The sequence below is a fragment of the Tenrec ecaudatus genome, chromosome 4, assembly GCF_050624435.1.
Source record: "Tenrec ecaudatus isolate mTenEca1 chromosome 4, mTenEca1.hap1, whole genome shotgun sequence".
In the NCBI taxonomy this organism is placed as follows: Eukaryota; Metazoa; Chordata; class Mammalia; order Afrosoricida; family Tenrecidae; genus Tenrec; species Tenrec ecaudatus.
The window spans coordinates 4,044,863-4,050,862 of NC_134533.1; the positions used below are offsets into that span (position 1 = coordinate 4,044,863).

Below are 6,000 nucleotides of genomic sequence, written 5' to 3' on the forward strand. Positions count from 1 at the left end.
CAGAACACCTCAGGGCTCTTACAATGCCGTCCTGACAGGACTGCGGGGCCGTTCCCCAAGAGCTACCAAGAGTCAAAACACAGCGGCGCAACCTCATTCACCACGGGCACCCTCACTGCCAAGGGCTACCCTGCCCCACGACTGGGGGTGGGTCAGACCCCGTTTCCATCGGCGGATTGTGGGGTGCTGACGGCCAGGCCTCTCTTCCTAGTTCATCTCTGTCTGGAAGGTCTGCTGAACGTGGTCGGCGTCACAGACATGGGGCCTGGGAATGGAGCCCAGAGTCATGAAGCCCGAAGGCACGGGAGCAGATCACCCCTGTGCTCGGCTGCTCACCAGAAGGCCGGCTGCCTGCAGCCAGGAGCCACTCTGAGGGAGCAAGGTGTGGTGGTCTGTTGCCCGGGAGATGGCCACCCAGGGACCCTCCGGGCTGGTCTACTCTCCTCCAGGGTTGCTGTGAGTCGGCCAGAGCTGATGGCAGTGGGGTTGGTTGTTCGTGGAGGGGACTCTGACTCAGGGCCTCCGTGTCGGGCTTCAGAGTAGAACTGAGTTCCGAGGGGTTTCGGTGGCCATGGTCTCTAAGAAACTGACCAGCATGTCTTTCTCCGGATTCAGCTTGGAGGCAGACGGCAGAAGCAGAAAGGACAGACGGAGGGACGTGGAGATGCTGGAGCCCAAATCCGCTGCTGGTGGGGTGAGAGGTGGGACCTCGGCCTGGGAACAACCTTGCAGATCCTCAATACGGCTTCCTCAAGAATCACAGCCAACCAAATAACAAACTCACCACCATCAGTCAAGGCTGACTCACAGCGACTCGAGACTGCAACTGTTGGCAGGAGTAGAAAGCCACCTTTCTCCCTCGGAGTTTCCGGGAGTTTCAAACTGCCAATCATGCAGATCACAGCCCCATGCTCAACCACTATGCCACCAGGGCTCCTAGGTGTACAGCCAGGAGACACGCAACCCTATATCCCCACAGGCCACCTACAGGCGCTCACAGCAGCACACTGACAGCAAGTGGAAGCCAGCCAGTGTCCCAAGACAGGCGAGGGCCGGGGGACTGTGGTGAGGCCGGACCACGAGGTCTAACTCAGTGTGATAGGGCATCTGTCACAGAACGCCGCATATTACATGACGTCATTTATATAAAACAACGGGCAGATTGGCAGACAGATCTGTGTTGGTCAAGGTAGGTCCAGGAAAGAGCCTAGCAGGCCATGGCCAAATGCTGTAGGGTCTTTTGATGGGGTGAGGACAATCAGTTGTGAGGGTAACTGTGTCCTTATGCCATCGAGTTGGTTCCGGCCCACAGCGACCCACTCACTGCATAACAGAACAGAATGCTGCCTGTGGATCCCCTGCTTGAGCCCACAGCTGCAGCCTCAGTGTCAGTCCATGACCTTGAGGGCTTCATAGGACTGCAAAGAGCCACTCACATTTGAATTCCACACTTCAAGGGAGGGGGAGGGCTAGGCTGTAAGGTAGTAAGTTGCCTCTCAATAAAGCTGTTCCTATGGAATCCTGGGCACGGAGTGGGTTACAAGTTGGGCTGCTAACCGCAAGGTTGGGGGTTCAAATCCACCAGCTGTTCCATGGAGGAAGACAAGGCTTTCTACTCCCATAAAGAGGTACAGCCTTGGAAATCCACAGAGGGCAGTTCTACTCCATCCCATGCTCTCTATAAGTCAGAATTGACTCAATGGCAGTGAGTTGTGTGTGTACTTAGAAAGTTGTTACCAAATACACACACACAGTTATGCCCAAGGCTATGGCCCTTAGTCACCTTTCAAGGCAGGAACTGACCTCACCCCATGGCTCCACTTCCAAGCAGCCAATGGGCAGACCTATAGCATGAACAATAGCACCAGAAGGCCCCCACTCCTAAGAACAATCATCTACTAAAGACCAAAGGGGAAGCTTTGCCCAGGGAACTCAGCAGGCAGGCAAGCTGGCAGGGAGGGGACACAGGAGAGCCAGGGAGGGAGAAAGGAGGGGGCTGCTCCGTTGTAGGGGCTGCCATCCAAGTCACAAATCAAACTCTCTTTATGTACTGCTGGATGGGAACCCCATTTGTTCTGTCCACTCCCACTCAAATCACACACACAATGTTAGATAATGACCCTCCACCATGCACTATTTATATTAGACCTCTCTGGCAGATGGCATACCAGAGCCTCTGCCACGGGGGCTCAATTACGACCCTATAGGACAATTCACAGCAATCCTACAGGAACCCCTGTGGGTTTCTGGGGCTATAAATCTTTAAAGGAACAGATTGCCTCATCTTTCTCCGGAGTGGTTGGTGAGTTTAACCCACCGACTTTGAAGTTGGCAGCCCAATGACTAAGCCAGACCGTCACCAAGACCCCTTCCTAGGATTACAGCCCAGCAAGCCCTACAGCATCCTACAGCGTCCCTGGGATCTACTGCACAGCAGAATGTAAGGCTAGAGCTCAAGCCCCATGCTGAGATTTTGAATTTTAAAACCCCTTGAAGTTAGGACTATCAAAAACTTTAGCTAAAAGACACCTTGAGTGAGAGTCAACTTTCAGCTTGGAGGGGCTGGACCATGGAAATTCACAGGCTCCACCCCTGGCGCTGCTCTGCTCTATATCCCAGAACCCCTTTCATATGCCTCCCCGCCAATATCAGACTTTTCCAGCCAAAGGAAAGAGCCTGCCTGACTAAGTGTGCAGGGGCCTGTGACTCATCCCGTGGTCAACCACGTGGAGGGAGGTGGGGGCCCCCAGGCTAGCCCTGGCTCCAGCTCTTAGCTCAGGCGCCAGGAGAGAGCAGCCAACCCCTAAATTCTGCATAAACTGCAGAATTCCAGGGCGCGAGCTGGGTGCAATGGAATTCCTCCCCATTCCTGTCCAAAGAACCCGCCCCTGCCTCTTGGAGACCCTCCAAGGTACAGACCAAGCATCCACTGGGGTAAGATGGGTGGGTGGGGGGGCACCCTAAAGCACCTTAATGCTGATTTTAAACACAAATCCAGAGCCCCGCCCCCACTCCCAGCAGCTGCAGCACTGAGTGGCTGCTTTCCCAGTGACCTGATTGCGAAGCTTCAGTTCAGGTGCTCGCTCCACCCTCCAGGACCCTGACCCCTCCCCTCTTGGAACCACAGCTCCATCCCACCCTGAAACCTCCCCTCCCCACTCCCCAGCCCTGCCCCGTGCAACCCCACCTCCAGCTCCAGACTGGGCTCTAACCCATCCTGACCTCCCCCACTCTCCGACCCCAGGCCCCCAGGGACACCGGACGCCTATCATTCCTCTCTGGTCTCATCCCACGCCCCCGCAAGCCTGGCACCTTTATACTCCGCCCCGCATCACCCCAACCCCCCCACCCTCTGACCCAGGCTCAGAGCTCTTCAGCCCCTCCCCTATCCCAACCAGACTCCCCACCGCCCAGCCTCCACTCAGTCCCAGGTGACTTCGGCCCGCACCCTCCCACCGCTACTCCACCCCACTCTCTGGTCCCCTCCGACCCCAGCCCTCCACCATGGGATCTTAGCCCCATCCCACCCCCAGACCAGCACCATCGAACCCCGCACCTTATGACCCCACCTCGTGCAACCCCAACATCGCTCCCTTGAACCCGACCCGTACGACCCCAGCCTCTCCACCCCTGACAACATACCCCCTGATCTCAGTTGATCCGTGCACCCCCAACCCTATCTTACCATCCAGATCCCAGCCCCCGCCCCATCTCGCATTCCCGGCCCCGCCCCCTTTCCTTCACACGCCATTTCCCCCGATCCCCGAGCCCCCAGCAGTTCCTCGAACGCCCCGTCGGGTCTCCTCTCTCCGTCCTCACCCCCTCGAGACCCCCCGTTCGCTCCGGGGAAGCCTGGCCCGCGGCCCCCCCGCGCCTGAAACCGCAAGCGGAAGCGGCCAGCCAGCCGCGACCGCCGCTTCCTTCCCGTTTCGGGGCTGCGGGAGCCCAGACGGGGAGCGCTGACCGCAAGCTCCCCCCCGCCCCCCTGTCCCGTCCCGAGCCGGCAGCGGAGCGCTCACCCCGGGGTCGGCCCGTCTCCCGGTCCCCGCCGCTCCCAGGCCCCGCTCCACTTCCGGTTCCGCGGCGACGGGGGCGGGGACGCATCCGGCTCCTGGGGCGCGGCTCCGCCCCCGGCCTAGGATGCCCCGCCCTCTGAGTCGGGCGCCCCGCCCCCCGCGCCCGAAGTCCTGGGCCTCTCTCCCCTGGGTGTGGAGCTGGAAGCGCAGCCCTGCCGTGCGGCGAAGAAACCCAGGCTCCGCGGACCTCACCGCCTCCTTCGCCCATGTGGCGCCAGCAGGGCCCCGCGGGGGACGGCGCGGAGCTCCACCAGGGTGCAAGCCTGCAAGCGAGGCCTGAAAAGAAGATAATTTTATACATGGAGCGGCCCACTGTGTGCGGATACAGGTGCGCTTAGGCTCAGAGGATAGGAAATGGCCCTCAGGGTCCATTGCACTGTCCAGGTCTCAAGGGAAGAAAGCCACCTGCAGGAAGGGACAATACCTTGATCACTGAGGATGAAATAAAGATCTCTATGGTGACCAGTCAGCTAGAGGAAACCAGCCCCTTCATCATCATCATCATTCACCCACCAGCTACTCATCCACCGTCCTCCGTCCATCCATGCTCCATTCCACCCATCATCTATCTGTTCATCCATCACCCAGCCATAATTTGTCTATTCCATCCACTCAACAACTTATCTATTAGCCATTCATTCACATGTCGCCCATCCATGCTCTGCTCACTCATCCTATCACCCCCTCCATCCGTATGCGTATCCGCCCACCCATTCATTCATATTTACCCATCTTCCATCTGTCCATCAGACACCTATCAATCCTCCTCCACCTTCTATCCACTTATCCATCCATCTGTCTTAGGTCACGATAGAAGAGTCAGATACACAGACATTCTAGCCTCAAACCACATAGCTAAATAATTAGGTAATGACATAATTGCTATGAAGAAATAAAATGTGTCATGAAATTATATTGGAAATGTGGGACCCGTCCCATCATGAAGGCCAGGGAAAGTGTCTACAGACAATTAGCATTTGAGTCAAGATATGAGTATTACTTTAACATGGGAAGGAAGGAAGAATTTCCCAGCAGAAAATCTAGCCCGCAAGAAAACCCAGAGGCCAGGAAAGTCTCACTGCAGAGGGACCAAGGGTGTGGCCTAGGAGAATTGTAGCAGTGCAGCGAGGCAGTGGGATAGGGTGGGATCTGGTCGCCCAGGGGCTGGCAGGACAGAGTAAGGAGTCTTGTCTTCTGAAGGCAATGGGAAGCCCCTGGAGGAAGTTAAGCAGGGGACAGCCAGCATATGAGTTTGAGTGGTAATGAGAGTCCTCTGGATGTAGTGTGGGTGGGAAGAGGCGCTGGCAGCTCCTTCAGGACACTGGTGGTGACAGGTGAGCTAGAAACAAGCAGGATACAGAAGGCATGTAGAAAGCTAAATCGCAGAGATGAAGAATAGATTGGAGACATCGTGGAGAAGATGATATCAGCCGCCCAAGAACATTTTGTTCTAAAGTAAAACCATGATGCAAAAAGAAATGACATGAACACACGTCAAAGGTCTTATTTGAAGGGTGAATAATGAAGGAATCAGTCTGAGGTTGCAGTCTTTCAAAGAAGAAGTCAAAGGGTGGACAACAGTAAAATGGGTGAAGGAAGACGTCATACAGTGTAAGACATGACAAAATAATAATAATGTATAAATTATCAAGGGTTCATGAGGGAGGGGTGGCAGGGAGAGAGAGGGGAAACGAGAAGCTGATACCAAGGGCTCAAGTAGAAAGCACATGTTTTGAGAATGATGATGGCAGCAAATGTACAATTGTGCTTGACACGATGGATAGATGGATGGATGGATGGATGGATGGATGGATGGATGGATGGATGGATGGTGATAAGAATTCTTGGGGTGAGGACCATGTAGTATGGCAGAGACCAGATCAAATGCAGGATGCACATGGTAGACAACTGGGGGGAGGCGGGG

The 6,000-nt window shown here is 55.9% G+C and overlaps 1 protein-coding gene across 1 annotated transcript in view; it reads right to left on the minus strand.

Annotated features, from left to right (window-relative positions):
- CTTN (cortactin) overlaps window positions 1-4,162 on the minus strand; it is a 28,195-nt gene extending 24,033 nt beyond the window's left edge. Inside the window, exon 1 of the mRNA XM_075545230.1 lies at window positions 4,020-4,162. The gene's annotated coding sequence lies outside the window, so the exon portion shown is untranslated. The remainder of the gene's footprint in view (window positions 1-4,019) is intronic.
- Between the last annotated feature and the right edge of the window lie 1,838 nt (window positions 4,163-6,000).